General features: G+C 41.3%; 1 protein-coding gene across 3 annotated transcripts in view; it reads left to right on the top strand.

Annotated features, from left to right (window-relative positions):
- The first annotated feature begins 183 nt into the window (after positions 1-183).
- Positions 184-18,599, top strand: part of ADD3 (adducin 3) — a 98,072-nt gene continuing 79,656 nt past the window's right edge. For 2 of the 3 annotated variants that reach the window (XM_017804047.1, XM_017804051.1), the window contains exon 1: positions 184-290. The gene's annotated coding sequence lies outside the window, so the exon portion shown is untranslated. The remainder of the gene's footprint in view (positions 291-18,599) is intronic. The other variant, XM_017804050.1, reaches the window with a different exon arrangement.

Genomic DNA, 18,599 nt, shown 5'->3' with positions numbered 1-18,599 from the left:
CTGGCGGCGCCGCCGTCCCTCGGCCAAGTTGGAAGCCGGCGGAGGGCGAGGGGAGGGCGGCAGCTCTTCCAACTTGGCGGAGGGGCGGCTGGAGAAGGACGGCGGGCGCGTCCCCGCCGGCTGCCAGATAGTGATCCACGGCGGGCGGGCGGGAGCGGGGGGAGGAGCCCAGGTGTCCCTTCCTGCCACATAGTGCGCCACCCCTTTCCCCGCCCGCTCCCGCGGTGGTGCTGGCGCTCCCGCCGCCGGCGCGGGGATGGACTGCAGCACAAAGGCGCGGGCCCGCTGAGGTATCGCTCCCGCGGGGCGCGGGCGGGAGGGCGAGCGGGGAGCGGGGGGAATCTCCTTTCCCGCCGAGCGCGGGGCCGTGGCCGCCCCGCAGCCGGGAAAGGGGGGCGGCGGCGGCGGCCGGAGGCCCCGAGCGCTCCTCGCCGTCCCGCGGCCGCCCCGGGGCTGCGGGGGGAGCGCGGGGCCGCGCCGGGCGGCGGGATGGGGCGGCGGGGCGGGACCGCGGCGGCCGCGGGGCGCGGGGGCGACTCGCCCGCGGGGCTACGCCAGCGCTCCGGCCCGGGGAGATGCTGCAGCGCTGCCGCTCTGCCTCGGCGCCGGGCTGGGCAGGAGGACGGGGCTTTAAATAATGCGCCTCTGCTCCGAAACTCCGCTAATCAAATAAAACCTGGCGAGTGATTGCTGTAACTACGCACTGCCCTTGCTCCACCGCAAGGCTCCGGACTCCCCTATGCGTCTCAGGAAACTTCTTAAAATTAATGTTTTTTAGGCTTTTTGTGCGTTTAGTCGCGCACGGCTCCACCTTTGCTGTGGATCGCGGTGCGGAGAGCCCGGGAATGCGCTTTCCCGGTGCAGGCACACGCATTCCGGTCACGGCAGCGCGGACCCATCGGCGTGAGCAGCATCAGCCCCGCGGCGCTCGCTGCTGGCCACACGCCCCCCTGTTCTGCTCGCAGTTTGGAATTATTGCCACTCTGTGTTTGTATTAGCGAGGAGGAAATTCAGCATTGCTGCCTTGAACTTTAGGCTCCAGAAATGATGATTTGCGATGGGCCTGTTGGGAGTTTCTTCCTCGGTTTTTGATCAGTTTCATCTCTCATTATAAAGCTTATTTAGGAATTCGGAGCAGAGTTATCAGTCAGTGTTCACCGCAGACTTCAGGATAGGCAGGGTCTGCATGGCCAAACGATGTGGTTTTAGCAGGGAAGCCTTGGACTGGCCCTCTAGGGAGGGTAGAACATGTCTCAAAAGCAATAAGCTGGTCATAGAGTTGGGTTGCCTCTGTTTCTGTCTTCTCAGCATGGTTAAGTTACAGGCAGGTTGAGCCTGAATCTGCTGGTTTTCATTCACAGGTCCTGGACTCATGTCTGGAGGGTAGTGATGTGATACCAAGCAAAGGAAAAATCTGTAGGCTCGTGCCTCATGTGCATGGTGCCACTGTGTGGAGGAGTTAAGTTTTAAAACAAATAGATAAAATCAATGGCAATGAATATCTGGGCAAAAAATAGTTGGCCAAGGGTTATAAAAGCATGAATGTATGGAATTGCTGAATTGTGTGGGAGAAGTTGCTGCTTAAATGAGCTTTGGTTCCAGAGGAATGAAGCCTGATAAATGTGACTTCAGCTTTTAAAAGAGCACTTTGCTGTGCCTGGGGCAGATTCAGATTGTCTCACCTGCCTTCTGGTCCAGTTGCTGGTGATTGGAATAAAGTGCAGGTGTGGCAGATGTATGTCTGTGTGTGATCTGCTGGGAAGGGATGGTGATGGCTTTGGGGGGAGCAGTGCAAGACGGGGCAGTTCTCCACCTGCCTGCTTTGACAGCAGATCTGCTGTGAAAGCCTCCCTTTTGCCTCCCTGCCAGGGTTTGCCTTGTATCAGGGAGTTCTCAGGACTGCACATGCAGCCACTGAAGTGGCCTTGCTGGAGGGAAACTGTGTATGAACAAATTGTACAAACCTTCTTGATGGCATCCTGTACTTACAGGGAAAGAAAGTGTCAGCTCTGGGAACGGAGTGAGCTCTTTGGCCATTATCAGACAAGCTCCTCAATGCTGCTTTGAGTAACGAGTGCATGTGCTTCTCAGTGAAACAAAATGATAATTGTGTGATTAATAGAGCGTACCAGTTTTAACTTTAGATGTTGTCACGTTAACACTTTTAGTGATACTCACATTATTTTTCAGAAGACATTACTTGATCTTAATTTTCTCTGGGAGAACCTGAAGCCCTAAGCAGGAATGGGTGGGCTGTTTAGAGGTTGAGTGTTTAATGACAGAGGTTAGTGCATGATGATGATGATGATTAAGCATGTCCTTAATTCCTGACCAATAGATGGAGTGCTTCTATGCTTTAGGATATCTGGGGATTTAATGGTCTCTTGGTTAAATCAGTCATTATCCTTGACTCTTGCCTGAGGATTGAGGCAGCTGACATTTTTATTTAAGGAAATGGTGATTTTTAGGGTGGTGCAGTCAGGCTGTCTGACACCATGATCATCTAACCTAAAGAGGAGGTCCAGGTGGTGCCTCTCACCCCAGAGGCTTTGCACTGCTTGTGGAGCGGTTGGACTGGAGGGACGTGGGTGAATGGGGCCGTCTTACTGTGACGGTCAGCTAGAGGTACTGCAGCTCTTCTGGCGACCCTTTGCTGGCAATGAAATGAGCGTGGGCTGTTCGACAGGGCTGGCTGAGCTGAGCCAGACTCGGTGAAACTGTGCTGGAACGGTCCCTGTTGCATGTGATGTTAGAGGTGACATTGCATGCGGGGCTGCCTGCTTTTGTTCAGCTCCACTTGTTATGGGCCAAATGACCTGGCATAAGACTCTATTTGCTGTTAAAATCATGAGAAATTAATGTGTAAGAGATGAAAAATGAAAACTATTTTAAGACAGGTCAACCTTAGTTTGTTTCCCTTTGTAAGGGGAATGTTTTACAGATTAAAAACTGAAATTGAAAGAAGGCAAAAGGCTACAAGATTTTCCCTTGTTAAAATCATTGTTGCTGGTTAAAACTGCAGCAAATGTCCTTGCCTTGCTGTGGATGGCGTTGGAATGATAATGCTTTTAAAAAAACAATTTAATTTAGGAGAATAACTTTTATGACTTTGAGATGGTGCATAAAATTGCCTTTGCTAGCTTTTTTTAAAGTCAATTCAAATTTTAGTTTCTTAAAAAAATGTCCTGTAACTTTAGCAGTCATTGTAACCTCTGGCTATTATTTCCCTTGTAAATCAATTCTGCATTTTCATAGTGCTGCTGTTTCAAAACCTGAGTCGATCATTGTTTTGGTATTGACTTAAAAGAATGCAATCTATATTTTTTAATAGCATTGCTTCCCATTACATCACAGGCTTTTCTTCAAGCTGTGTTTTGAAATGCCTGTTGCTATATGAGAGATGGTGGTAGATGGTGGTGTGGCTTCTGGCAGGGTTCTTGCGGGGTAGTTGTCTTTGGTGTAGCATTTTTTGGCAGATGAGGATGAATAAAACTACTTGACCCTTAGGGAACAAGCAGTAACTTACTCATTGTGTGTTAATATTAGCTCTGTTTGCCCACAGAGTCTACTCGGCTTCCATATTAAATTTGAGTCATTTGGCATATGGGGAAACACTGTTGTTTCTTTATTCAAGATAACACAAGTCATTGTACATCATCACAAATGAGATTTTGAGGGATTTCTTTTAAAGATATCCTAGCAAGTACGTGGCTGTTTTGTGGATAATTTGTGGTCCAGACTATTAGTTAGGACAAGCAAATTTTAATTGGATAGGTAAGAAAGTATCTGTAGTTATGGCACACTCTTAACCTTGGCTGGGGGAAGGGGGAGGCTTCACTTCAAAATTGTAGAGTAAATTAAAAAATGTTGATTACTAAAAGGTTGAGATGTTCTGCAGATTCATTGAACAGTTGGATAATGAAAGAAGGCTTGAGAGGTTCAGACCTCAGCGTGAGGGTGACGGCTCCTGGTTGTTTTATTCCCTCCTGGATTGTTACAGTTTGGTGAATGTAATGTAGGTATCTAGTCATTTAGGACTCTGAGAGCATACTAAATTTAGTTTGTGTCTTATGGTAGTAATGTCAATTCTGCTTGACAAGGATGCAATCAGCTGTTAAAGTGCTAATTAGGGAAATATTATAATAGCCTCGTTCATTGTCCCAGTCTCTTACAGTGTTCTGTTCTTGGGTAGAAATAAATTCTTTGCTTGTGTTATATTGTTTAATGTGTTAAAATCCAAATGACATCAAAGCAGGAGGCAGTTTTCACGTGAGTCATCAGGTTGAGGTGAAGATCAGTAAATCACAGACTGGTGTGAGAGCTCCAGCTTGCTTTGTAGCATTTCACATTGTTTTCTTCACCCACAGCAGCTAACAACTGGTAAATCCCTTTTCCCTTCTGCAGTAGCAACCTCCTGAAGTTACTTTTCCAGCTGAAGTACGTGGCAGCTCTGAATACCATAGAGTTGACAGCAGTTTGCTGCTGTTGCTATTGTTGCTGCGCTGCCCTGAATGAGCACCTCACACAGTGCTGGTGTTACTGACAGCTGGCACTTCAGCCAAGACCTGAACTGTCCGCTGTGTTGGCCATACTAAGAGGATTCTTGGAATTGCTTTGAAAATCTCTGCTTATTTTCTTCATCTATACCTGTAATAACTGATCTCAAGCTTTTTTATTGATACATGTATTTAAGTGTTATATGATACTTTTTTTTTTTCTTGTAGAAAACAAGCATTCCCCTGCATGTCATCCATAGTTATTACACTAAATACAACATAGTTTGGAGGCCATGTGGATCTTCATCTTATGTTTGCAGATGTACGGTAAATGTCGGTCCTGGAAGCAGGATGGTTTACCACTCAAACTGTGCATGTCCTTCTGATGGTAAATAAAGTGCAAAATAGAAAAGCTTACTTGATCAATAAAGCTTGCTTAATTGTTCCAATACATTCAAAACAAGGAAAGAAAAATATAATTTGAAATATGTATTATTCCCCCCTCCAAATGTAGACTGGCTTTTTTTTGACAGCTCTAGAAGTCTTCACAGAATGTTGTGGGAGCAATTTGGTACTGAAGTTGTCTGTATGATTCAAATAAATAATTTCTAGAGCAGTGTAATTTATAAATTGGCTGGGTTCAGAGAGATTGCTGATATCAGTGTAAGTAATTTCATAAAATCCGGTATCCCAGCACTTCCTTAGCAACCCCTACAACATATTAGCCTTTATGGATGGATATACAAAAAACCTCCGTATTTATAAAGAGCATCAGTAAGGCCACAAAGTCAAGTGTTTGAAAGCTGGGTAGTGCTTTCCAAAGAAAATATCCTTAGTTTAAAAATGAAAATTAAACTATAGCATTGGAAAGTACACTTAGGAGCCCTGATGTCAGGAAGAGTAGAAGTGTTTTGGCTCAGATGCTTCAGATGTAGCAGACACTTAGCAGAGGCAACCTTCAACCTACCATATGAAAAATTAGGTGAAATTGAAAATAGGATTTTGGGACGGAAACAGCAGACAATGTTAGGCAGTGCATCCAGCTCTGTCTAGAACTGAATACAATGACTCGAAAGTACTGACCTCACAAGTGTCTTTGTGTTTTCCTGATTCAGAAACACTGCTGTTTTTAGGAGAGCTCATGAATTGTATAACAATTTCTCCAGTCTCCTGGTCAGTGCTAAAACAAGAGTAAAACACAATTTAAGCAAGCTGTCTTTTAATATACCAATTATTGCTATACACCAGACAATGTACCGTATTTCCTGTGTACCCTAAACCACCAAAAGCAAACCTAACAACTTTGTTCTTGGAACATACAAGCTGTATTTGGGGATTGCATGATATAAGTAGCCCATGGAGGGTCAGATCAAGTATTCTATTATGAATGTTTCCAGCTGTATTATCTGCAATGTCTGTGGAGGTGCTGAGATTTAAGGTGCAGGAGGCATTCCTGTGTTAACTGAATACAACATTAGCTCTTCTGATGTAGCATTACTGCCATAATAAATGACTAACTAGTTTAATAGATATTTCTCTTATCATGGTTAAAGTGCGAAAGTGCCCACAACAAGCCCATCATCCTGTTTCAGGTTTTGGTCATGTATGAAGCATTATATTAAATACCCAGTTAAGGGGTAATTGTAGAGTTCACAGTTAATCTGTATAATTTCTGGCTTTCAATTGCAGCTGTCTTTAAATGCCTAAATATGTCTAAAAATATATGCAAAGGCTCTTCTGGTACTCAAATTTTTTTTGACCCAGCGGTCAGAGCAGAAAGCAAAGATGTTCATAGTCTTTAATTCACTTATACTCGTGTACTGTTCCCCCTTAGGGCAAACTGTATTTTCAGGCAATGGCTGTGTAAACTTGTTATTCCTAAAGTTATTGAGGTTGTAAAAGAATTTGTGGGCATGTGTCAGTTTTTTTCTTTTTTCCTCTCCTCCTCCCCATTCCCATCGATGGATATAATACTGAATACAAATTAGATTTCTTACTGACGTGCTGATTGTTATGGGTTGGCTATGCAGAGCTGTTTGTCTTTTACACGTAGCTGACTTGGCATTCGAAGGACACGTGCATGTTCTGTGTTAAATGGCTTAAGGACTGGAGTGACACAGTTGGGGAGCTTGGCAGATACGTCTGCGTGTGCATGATTTGGAACAAAAAACTCCATCTTCTAAGACAAAGTGTCCAAAGTAGATTTCTCAGTCAAATTTTCATGAATATTTTTATTGCAGAGATTTAATCCTGAGCAGCTGAAGAAGAAGAAAGAACTTGTGATACATGCTTTAATAATGGCTTCTACCATGTTTTGTAAAGCCAAGTATGTCTATAACCAGCAAAGCCCCCTTTAGATGTTTGTCCTGTTCCTTATCAACCTGATCAAAATCAGTGGGCAGAAAAAAAGTAAGAAATGTGCAGCAGAACTTGCACATCCTTTGAAATGCATAGTGTTTTGAAATAAGTAAAAAAAACCCAACCCAAAAGCAGAAACCAAACCCAGTGATGTGGCAGTCAGGGTGTACCCCCCTCCTTTTTTTTAATCTGTTTCAAACTTATTTTAAATACTTTTGCAGCATGCAAAGAGATTGAATACATCTGTGTAGAGCTAGCATGAGTGAGTCTGTGCTCAAAAACAGGTTAGTTAAAAAAAAAAAATCTTGAAATGAATCCAGGTAGCTTCCTAGTTAAAACATATCAAATAACATAAAGCACGTGAACTCAAGACAACTCAGTTTAACTATATAAAACATTTAAGCTGTAAAAAAATTGGGAGGGTTTTTTTTTTATAAGTACCTGGATAATTTGCCCTTAGGTGGCAGAGGGGCAGAGTGGGCTGGTTCCCTCATTGCATCAGATGTTTTCCTGTGGGCCAAGCACTTGGGGAAAAACTGAAATACTGCTTCCTCTTTAAATGTTTTCTACATATACGTTATGCTCTTTGTGTTTATTTGCTTAAATTTAGATGTTTTTAAAGAGCAGTGCCCCTAATTTTACATGCCCTAAGACAGCTCCCGGTTAAGGGTTAGATTTCAAAGACTGCTTAGTTCTTCTCAAGCACCATGCCATTTGAAATGGAAATTTTTCCTCTCTGGTCAGCAGAAAATGTTCTTGTTTTCTTGCTATTCATAATGTTTTATTGTGTGTCAGTGTTTCTAATCAAATCAAGTGACAATGTATTGCCAGATGGGATCCTGTGTCCTTCAAAATATCTTAAATATGAAAGTCTCCAATTATCTGGATCAAGACACCTCTCTGCAACAATGGACCCAAAGTGGCCTGTGGAGACTGTTAGCGTGGTGGGATTTCTTCTGTACTAGAGAAGTGTAGTCCAGCAAGGGTGGTCAGCATTTCATTCCTGTGCTTTGGGGAGTCTTTGCTTAGATGTGAAGATTCCCATATCTGTCCTCAGTTGGCAAGGCAAGCAGGAGCCCAGGTTCACCCAGCGGTTCCAACGCCAGCAGCTTTGTCTGCCTGGTCTTCTCCTATAGCTGGAAGAATAGACTGCCTAGCTCATATGTATCAGCAGAGTGGTGTGTGTATGGGCAACCCTTTCCAAGAACCTTGAGCGCTGTATGGCACTTATCTCTGAATTTGGGTCTGTGAACTGTTTCACAGGAGCCCATGAGACAGAACAAAGTTACTGTCCCAATACTTGTGTTGGGAGGTTCTGTCTCTCCACTGGAAAAATTATCAGTTTCTTTGTTGAAAAGGGTTGAAATCTTCCCCTATAGGGTAAAAGCAGTAAAAAATTAAAAAAAAAATCCCCCGATGTATTACTTCCTTTCCTATTACTATTGGCTAGTATGTTGCATAAGACTAATGTATGTGCAATGTAGACTGAAAAGAATTGGCTAATGGTGGGAGTAAGAATAACGATGTCATATTTATAGCCTGGGTTAGCCTTTAACAAGGAAAAAATAGCTTGAGGTATACCATGTAACACTAGTGTCTGGCTACTATCAAACATGCTGCAAATATATAGTAACAGGTATTGTGTGCAGTAAATTTATCTTTGTAGTAGAAACCTGATGTTGTTGCTATTCCCAGGGGCTAAATTGAATTACATTATTGCTGAGGCTGAGCTAACAGAGCTTTGCTTATAGTATACATACAGACAAGGCGGCTCTTCACAGAGAGGTGACCTCTGCTGTATTTTGGTTTCAGGTTTCACAGGGACCTATTTCAAAGTTTTTAGCTTCAGTCCACACCCTGCTGGTAGTTAGCTATAAAACTCTCTTTGAAGTAAGTAAAAAAAAAAAAAAAAAGAAAAAAAGTGTCTTTTATTACTTTAATAAAGTTAGATAAAGGTCATTTGTTTACCCCTTTTGTGTTATACAGTGCTGCCACTGTTGCTTGTCAATATAACTGATAGTTTGAAGATGAAACTAAAGCTACAGAATTACTGGTTGCAATGTGCAAATGCATAGTGTAAGTAATTATTTTTTATAGCTCTTCTGTTTATTAGTTAACTTGAAGAATGTGTACTAGCATATATTTGTGCTGGGGAAGCTATTATAGTTGACATGGCATAATGTAGTGTACTCTTTCCAAGGTTATTCCACTCTCACTCTAAACTTTTTCTGTGTTTTTCTTTCTCTCTCCAAAACCAATTTAAAGAACCAAATTAAAGCCCTGTAATCCTATTTAAGAGCCCTGTCAAATAAGAAGTCTGCATGTCACCGTTCCAATAAATATAATCGCCTCTTTATACAGTCACTCCTCTCTAGGACTCCGATTTCCATTCAATTTAAATACTTGGATTGTACATTACAATCAAGCTAGAGGGGATATCTTGCTTTTCCCTCCTGGCCATGTGGTCCTGCCCCATCCTCTCTTGTGTAAGCCCTGCTGCTTGCTGAACTTGTGCAATTCACTCTGAATTGCAGCAGGAAAACTCCTCTCCCCTCCTCCCCGACTGAATTAACTCTCTTTAATAAGTTGAATTAGCTCAAGAGAGGATTGAGTGAACACTAGGGTGGGTACGAGGTGTTGAAGGCAGCGGTGAGAACCTGTGGGGAAAGGGGGGAACAGGGAGATGGGGCACTGACAGCACTGGGCTTCAGGTTGACTCCAGCCCCTTAATCCTTCAGTGGTGACAGCTCTGCAGGCTAGGCACTGCCTGCAGTACTGGGAGGCAACACAAAAATGTATGTGGAAGGTGTTGGTAAGCTGAGCCTTCTGCAAGGGGACTCTTTGGTAGGACAGCAAGAATGAAAAAGCCATTTCTCTAGGCTTTGAGACACAATGTGGCAGCCCCTAGGTTAGGAAGTTCTGCCTTACCCTTCCAGAACTGTCAAAATCTGAGAGGGAACAGTCATGTTTAAAAGGAGATTCTGGGATAAATGCCACGTTTGGGAAAAACTACACAGACTTCAAAATTATTTTAATGAAAATAATCTCAACATGCTAGACTGAGCGGCTCTTTGACTGCCATGCCACACACCCATATCCCAGCTCCGTGAGGCTGCCAGTGCATGACAGTCCAGTGGAGTGCAGTGGTGTTGGGTGCTTGGGGTTGCTTTCTGTGTCTGCCTTCCCTTGCCTTCAGAGCCTGCAGTGTACACGCACAGCACAAGATGCACAACTGCATTTTCTATTGTAAAATTACGAGGTTATCACTGTTGAGCAGTGCGTACCATCGCTGCTCTTACTTTTTGGTTCTATTTCACGGTTATGTACCAGAAATGGAGGCTAAATACTGCCATAAGAGAACTTAATTACTTAATTAGTTGGGTAGACCACTGTGGCTGTGTGTATAGAAAAGGGGAGGATGGGGTTGTGCTTGGTTCTAGCAGTGAACTTATGCATATGTTTACAAGACAACTTTATATATGAAGATTAAGAATTACATTGAGGAAAATGTATACAAGTAAGTTGCTTAGTGTAATTCAGCCTGCCTCCTGAAATGTGTAACTCTCTTGCAGTCTCCTTCATGCTTTTGATGATGGCATTGCCTCTCTTCTCATTTCATCCAGGTTTTTATAGGTTAAATGATGTGTGAGAAAACCTAGTGTTACTAGCAACAAATTTGGCAGAAGAATTGCTTTAGAAGTGTAATGCTGAGTTTCTAACAGCAAAAAGCTGTTTGCTGTTTAAGTTGACTGAATTTATTCCAGTGAGTGTCTGTGCAGGTGGTGCGTGATACAAGTTCACAGTGTGAATAGCTGTCCTGCAGATAGCACTTTTTGGTCTTCAGTGCTGGGTCCTCCTAGGTTTTTCCTGGACCTCTCTTTCTCCTTTTCTCTCTTTTCCTAGCTGCAATGAAGGGTCGTTTCCAAAAGTTTGTATTTTGTATGTGTGATATGATATGCAGGCTTCAGTGTAAATACTTAAGGAGTCTTATCAAAATAATACTGGCTCAGTCAGAGTAAAGATGCTTTAGTTAAATAGACTGTGGCTGTGTTTAAAAATAACAGCTCTGGCTGTGTCAGCGTGTTGGACGACCTGATACTGACTGCAACACAAAGAGCTTCTGAAAATCACTTTGCCTGTTGCACGTATCGCCCCCAGTGTGCACTTGATTTCTGTTAGTAGCGTTTCAGTGTAAGACAAACCGAAACAGAGCCCCCGAGTTGTAAATATGAGTAGCCAAATGGCTTGAGAGAGAGCTTGTTGTAGTGGGCATCTTTTAAATGCACAAACAGGAGTAGCAGCATTTTTGGTCTTGTTCACATTGTCAGAACAGTGGTGTCTGGGTTTGGGTGCCAACATTGCCCTCATCTAAGCTCAGTAGTTTTGGGTTCTCAGCTGTTTGATGTTGTGGTGGTTTTCCTGTAGGAAAAAGGTGGTGTGTGTATGTTCCAGCCCAAGGTCTGTCAGTCTGTGACTGCCATGCTTGCACACATGTAGGCTGTTGCTTTCTTGTAATAGTAAAGCATGAGGAGGAGCTTGCTAGTAATTCCCATGTAATTGTCTCATCTCACCCCAGCCCTGGTTTGTCTCTGACTTCTTTTGCCTTTCTGAAGACTTATTTAAAGCATTGACATTCTTAAAAAGTCTAGTTAATGAAATATAGGTCATATGCAAAAGAAAGGTACAGGTTTTTGAAAATACTTTGTGTATCTGATGTTTATTCCATTTTTTATGGTTCTTGTTCTGTGTAGGTTTTCTGTGCTTTTTTTGTTTCTTGGCAAGGAAGACAGTATTACATTCTTGTACCAAGAGGAAGGGTATTAGGCCTACTCATAAAAAGAAGATTTATTATCAAATGTAGTTTTTCATTTTGTCTATTGGAAATTATTTTTTTCTTAAACTCTAACCATACACAGATTACTGGCTTCATTCATACAGTTGTATCAAGTTTGGATGCTGTCTTTGTTAAATTATGGCTCCTGAGGGTTTTCTGTTACAGAGGTTTCTTCAGTCAGGGGAAATGAGGGTATAATAAAGAAGATCCGAGGACCGGACACAATGATTCTATATAACTGAAACAAACAATGCCAGACTTGGCTGATGTTGGATTTTCCATCAAACTTTTTTATTGGCATTAATTCATTTTACTTTAGGCAGAATTTAAAACTCAGGCAGTTTGAGTGCCTGAAGGAACTGAAAGACCAATAGCAGACAAATCGGGCAGTACTTTTAATTGCTGTATCCTATCCTCATGCATTTATTCTGAATTCTGGCTTACTCAGGAAGTTGCCTTGATTCAAATGCCATTAGAGCAGTAAATTCAACAGGAGACATCCAGAGTCACCAAAAGGACTATCACTAAAGCCAGTGTAACAGACCTGGCTGTGCCTGGGGTTTCTGAAACATTGATTCCAAGCACTGAGCTCGTGCTTTGTGAGAAGCAGTACTGTTTTCTGGCAGAGTGAGTACCTGACCTTTGTTTCTGTTGCCTGTGACTTACTGCAACTCTCTTAATGTTAATGGTATATTTTGCCTTTTACTACAGTTATAAAATGTTACTAACTGTAATATGCTAAAATAGAGATAGAATAATCAAAATGCACCTCAGCATGCAAGCAAATTTGCTTGAGAGATTCTATAAATAGATGACTGTGCCTCTCAGCCAGAAATACAGTGTGAAGCAAGAACACAGGGTATGCCAGTAGCTTTCTCTCTCTCGTGTTGAGTGCCAGAAGGGGAATGATGCTGAATCTGTTTTTCACTGCCTCTGCTATGCCAGAATATTGGTCTTTCAGGGTAGAGAATGTGCAGTACTGCAGTTTTCTGCAGGTACTTCTAAAGGAGAGAGGAGGAAAAAACATATTAGTTTTGACATTTACAAACTAATAGATACCATGGTAAAGCTGCTGAAGTCAAAACTGTAGACATTGTTTTTAATGGCTTTTAATTATTAAAAGCCTTTATATATTATATAAAAACCTTTCAACTATTTTGGAAGGTTTTAGAGTATTCCTCTCCCTTCTTATTGTCAATAACTTCTCCGTCTTTGCACGATGGTGAAATTGGGTGCAATGATTGAATCATACCCAGTACACAAAACTGCTTCCTCTCCCCATCTATTTCTGCACCTGCTCTTCAGTATAACTTATCCATTTCTTTATTCATAGAAATCTAGGAGAAGCTTTCCTAATGCTCTTTCTCTTATTGAGGTTCAATGGCATAACTTTACCTTCTGTTCTTACATCTTTCCTACCCTTAGTGGCTTAGAAGGCACTCTCTGGTAAAAATGGAAGTCCTTACAGTGACTAATCATGTAGCAATTTGGAAGATGAAAACTGGATTCCTCATGGAGCAAAAAGCTGTATGTGATTTGAGATGAACACTTGCAGTGCATCAGCACTGTGCATTATGGTCAAATTTAATGGACACAGCATTTTTAGTCTTTTTTCTTTTAATACCATAATATGCCTCTCATACAACAGGATTCTGCTTGATGAAAAAAAGAAAGAAGATAGAAGGGGTAAAACTACACATTGCCCCAAGGATAAAGTTTTGGAAATATTTGTGTGAATTACAGCAATGGGCATTACATAAGAAAGAAAAAAGGTTTGCCCTGAAGTGCCTAAGTTATTAAAGCATTTGTAAAAGCAGGATTTGTCTGTCCCAAAATTTATTGCAATGTCAACTTCTGACCAGAGGCGAGATGAGTATGGATGCTTTGTAAAATCCTAGTCATCTACAGGAGCCTGAGGATTTTGAGGGTTACAAGGTTGTGTAACTCAGTGTAAAAAACATAAAAGGTTGCAGCTGATATCGTCAGATTATTTATTTACCTTGCAGTTGTGTGAAATTAAGTTTCCTGAGAGGTCTGAGTGACAGTATTTAGTGTAAGAGGATCTGATCTTCTAGTTGTTTGTTCCTTGTGGTAGCCTGAACTATCACAAATGACCAAAAGTGTGCAATTTTGCAGCTTTCTAATTAGTGTGCTCTCTTTAGTGTATTTGATAGATCAGCATTGAGGGGTGGTGGTTATAAAGGCAGCAAATAGAACAGTCTTGGTTGTGAGATGCAGTGATTTCCTTGTAGCATCTTATGGGGAGGAGTCTGCACTGGACTGGGATCCACAGCTACTGAGACTTTCTCTTGAACCACAGCCTCTTTCTTTGGCCCATGAGGGAGCAGAAAGGCCGGAGGTATTCACACCACTCAGCACAGCCAGCTGAGGCTCTCCCCTTAATCACATTCCTGCTTTGAATTGCTTTTTGGAGAACTCTCTAAGGATGCCGGAAGCCTTAAAACAAGGCAAACGCAACTCGGGCTTGGCTGGCTAATTAAGGTGCCCCAGCAGAGTAGTGAATAGCACACGTAGGTTATTATGCCTGCATCTAAATTCTTTGTACGGTGAGGCCTGGATCCCTGGGTCCTCTCAGCTCTGTGCCGATAACACCCAGATAACGATTCTCTGCTTAGTTCTCAGCTCATTATTCAGATATATTCAAGTATTTTGTCTGCATATTGGCTTAATTTCTGAACAGACTTGGACTGTGAGATATTTTTTTTATACTTTTTAACATAAACTGTGTAAATGCTGCTGTATGTTATCTTTCTCCTTTTAAGATATTTTATCCCATAGTGATGCTACAGCTACTGTTGTTCACCCCTTTTTTGGGATAGTGAAACCCTTCGTGTGAAATAGTTGGTAACTACTAAATGAATGGAAGCTTTACCATTGATTTATTAATGTGTCCACAAAACCACCTTTATGTTTTGCCTTCTCAGTTTATTTGTCTTCCTTCTTAAGAAAATAAACAAATGCACATATCCTCCTTTGTTTCTCCCAGCCATAGGTAGGCTTCTCAAATTGGGGTTTCTTTTATGTTTAAGGAAAATGCTTTGCTAGCAAGGCTTCTGTTATAAATAGTAGGTGAGTGCACCTACACAGCAGGGCTTTTCTCTTTAAGTGAGACTATAGCAGTTGAAGTTTGGAAGTAATTTTTAGGTACCACATAGATAGATGGCATGTGGGCAGAGCTGCTCACCCGCATCACCCCCACAAACCAAAGTAGCTGGAAACACTTGGGTGAGAACACAGCTGAGCCTCAGAGCTCAGACACTTCAGCAACCTCTCTCACTGAAAGAACGTTTTCCTCGTGGAGCAGAGACAAGTGCTTTGCTCACCTCTGGGCTCAGAGTGCTTGTTTATCCATCCTTGCCAAAGTTTCCTCTCTGAACAAGCCATTAGGTCTAACTGTACTTTAAATCAATCTGATTCCTCCACTAGAGATTGTGTTTATACAACCGTGTATATATATATATATATATATAATCCTGTTGTAAATGATGTTCAAAACAGATATTTAAAGCTCTTGTTAAAGGTTGCTTGGGACACTTTAAATAGTTGTGTAACATTCCAGTTTTCTCATCTTCCTGCCTCCAGAAGCAAGTAGCTAGGTACCTGTTGATTAGAAATTGGCTGGTTGTGAGAGGATTTTAAAATTGCAGCTGCATTCACATCATCTGACGTGGAATTTCTTAGGTTAAAGTAGGACTTTTCTCTACTTTGATTTTTATTCACTGACTTTTTCATCATTTCATATGACCTTTATAATACCTTGCTGGGAAAAGGTAATCTAGATTAATCAAATATCTGAGCTTTACCAGTAAATGCAGGTGCTCATAAGTGGCAGTGTCCTCTGATAGAGTTACTTATCTTTGTTTTCTAAAGGTCCAATCGAAAGATAATTTGGGGAAAAGTGTTGTTTTCTTTTCAACTGTTGATTTTAAGTGATGTTCCTGGTAGTTAACTAACCTAGCTTCAAGTGCTTTAGTTCCTTCAATAAATACATTGCAAAGGCAATAGTCTCAGTAACCATTGAATATTTGGGGTTTTACTAGTTAAATTCTATATGAGCATGAATGTGGAGTGAGAGTAATGATTCTAAGTAGAGAGGATTTTTCTTAACCATTGGATTCTCTATTCATATGAAGATGGACTTCTCTTATGTAATTCAGGAGAGTGATTGTTAAGAGGACTTTCTTAAATACTTCAATATCTGGATATCAAATATGATGAAAATCTTTTGGGTTTAGATGTGGAGTGATGCAATCAGTCTTTCTGTGCTGTTTCTATCCTGTTTCAAAATGAGTTTGAGTTTTACTCCAATTTTCTTGAGGTAAGTTGATAGGATTTTATAAATCAGGCAGCATGAAAGAACCAAGTTCTTGTTCAAACTTTACTGATTTTCAATATGAAACTTATGTGTTATTTCCATTATTTTGTTGATTGCTCGTCATTATATCAAAATTCAACTACCTTTTATCCTAAGCAATCCTAGAGCATACCAATTAAATCTTGATCATATGTTTGACTTATTTACCGAGACCTCTATGAATTTGGTCAGAGATTTTAAGGATGATATTAGCGATCAAAAACTTTGGTATGTATCTTTTTTTGTTTTTTTGTTTTTTTTTCTTAAAACACTGAAAATTATTGCTTAAAGCATCTGAACTTTCCCTAATCCTACAAGCAGAATTATAGTAACTGTTTTTGTACTTTGAAAATCAAATTATAAGTCAGGCACAGATCTAGCTAAGTACTGTTTGCTGCAAAGAAGCTCAGTCTAGACTTAGTTCTATCCTGCATCGTTGCCTTCTCATAGCTGCTATAGCAATAAGCTGCTGCAAAGCAGGGTTTCCTCAGTAACATGCTGAGCTTTCCTTTGATAAGAATGTGCTTCAATTATTTTTTGTGGTGGATGTGTGAAAGGGGAGGGTGTGGAACTTTTTTAGTTCTTGGAAACATTTTTTTTTTGTGAATTAAGAGATTTAGAGAAAATGTAGAAAATGAGTGAAATTCTTACACATATAGAGAATTTTTCTCTAAACATTAGGTTCAGGATATAGGCCACATCTGTGATCATGTTTTTAGAAATGAGTCCATATTAAATCGATTCCCTGCCAACAACATCTGGTTGCACTTTATGTACGTGTTTTCTTTCATAGAGAAAGCAAACCATATGACATAACCCCAGTCAGATAAAATGATTGTTTATAATACTTTGTTTATTTATATAGCACCACAGTGAAATACCTCGTCATCTGAAAGACCTCACAGCAGATTACAAAGGTGAGCAGATGACATCTGCATTTCCAGATGGCTGCTCTGGGGCACTGTGTTGTGTGGTTTATAAGCCCTGCTTAAGGGGATATAAAATTAGTAGCTGAATTTGCTAATTGAATGGGGGCTAATAATTCTAGGTGCCTTCGTGGATAGTGTCCCACATCCTGTAGTGGCCCTGTGATGCTGGTAGCACTTCTGAAGCTTCACATGGGGTCAGAAAGAGGAATACTGTGTAGTGACAAACCTTCACAGACACAGTGCCTTTTAGGACTGGTAATGACCCCCTGATAGTGCTCACTGCCATGAGTAAAATTTGGAAGCAGTGATTTACTTTTAATAAAGTGGACAGTATAGCAGTTGCTCACGTAAATAGTTCAGACAGATTTCAGACAATTGATCTGAACTATGCTCTTGAAAGTGGCTCCTTTCCTTACAAAACAAGCAGTCTGTGGGTCTTGTGAAGTAGTGCAGCCTGGATTCACCTTTTGAATTCCCTTTGGGAATGAGCCAAAAGAGAAGAATTGGAAATACCTTGCAAATAGCAGAGATGTAACATCCCGTAGTAAAGAGTATTGAGCTGTGATGCCCTCAGAGCAGGGGGAGCTAAGCAGTGGGGGTTTGGCTGTTGTGATCCTAAACAACAGATCTCTTTAGCACATGCCCACCGAGGTGTTAAAGGGTGTCAGCCTTGTCTTTACAGCATGAAAGTTGAGCCACTTGGAGCTGTAGAAAAAGCTGTAGATGAAGCTGTGTTTAACCGAGCATGCACAGTACTGCACTCCTGATTTGAGATATTTGGGAGGAGCAATTTCCATGTAGGCCAGCAGTTATTTCAGAAAGAGCTTCATGTATCAAAAACTTGATGGGAGCTTTTATGCCCTGCCAGACCTTGTGTGTCAGTGGGGGGCATACTGGGGAGGGAGGCAAGTGTCATCCATCTACTGCAGGGTTTATTTCTTCCGTGAACAGGCTCTGATCAAACCTAAACGAGGAAAGGACATTTTGACAATTTGTACCCAGATGAAGTATCCTTGGGTGGTTGATGATCTCAGGTGAGATCCAGGTTGTCTTTAAGTTTGGATTTTTTAATTGATTATTTATACTCTAAAGTTGCTTAGAATATGCAGTATTCAACAAGTAATAATTTATTTGACTCTTTCCATTTCAACTGATTAGCTTATCTGTTAACAGCATAACTTCTTTTTCTGAGTCAGTCAAAAAAAAAAATGGCAGGGGTTTAGAATAGACTTTTATTGTGTTCCCAGAACAAACCAGAAATTTAAATATTGTGGCTATTAGACCTTTTAAAATTAGGCATCCTAATTAACAGAGCTAAACATGACTTAATTACTTAATGTAATTAACAGAATATCTATTACCTTTTTAGTTGCTAGGCTAAAAGGTTTTTACTCAAGTACAAGCTTTTGCTGTGCATGATGACCCTTTAAAGGCTTTTGGGACTCTATCCAGCTGGCAGCTTGGCATTGCTGAGCAGATGTGCCTGGTCTCTGGAGAGCTGATCTGTACTGCTTAGCTTTATTAATTCCTGACATTCAGATTGATCTGTGGGTCCAAACAAAAGTAAAGAGTCTCAGGTGGAAGTGGTATAGTGTGTAAGTTCCTGT

Source organism: Lepidothrix coronata, unplaced genomic scaffold (assembly GCF_001604755.1).
Source record: "Lepidothrix coronata isolate B3197 unplaced genomic scaffold, Lepidothrix_coronata-1.0 Scaffold8, whole genome shotgun sequence".
In the NCBI taxonomy this organism is placed as follows: domain Eukaryota; kingdom Metazoa; phylum Chordata; class Aves; order Passeriformes; family Pipridae; genus Lepidothrix; species Lepidothrix coronata.
This window is presented reverse-complemented; position numbering and strand designations above follow the sequence as displayed.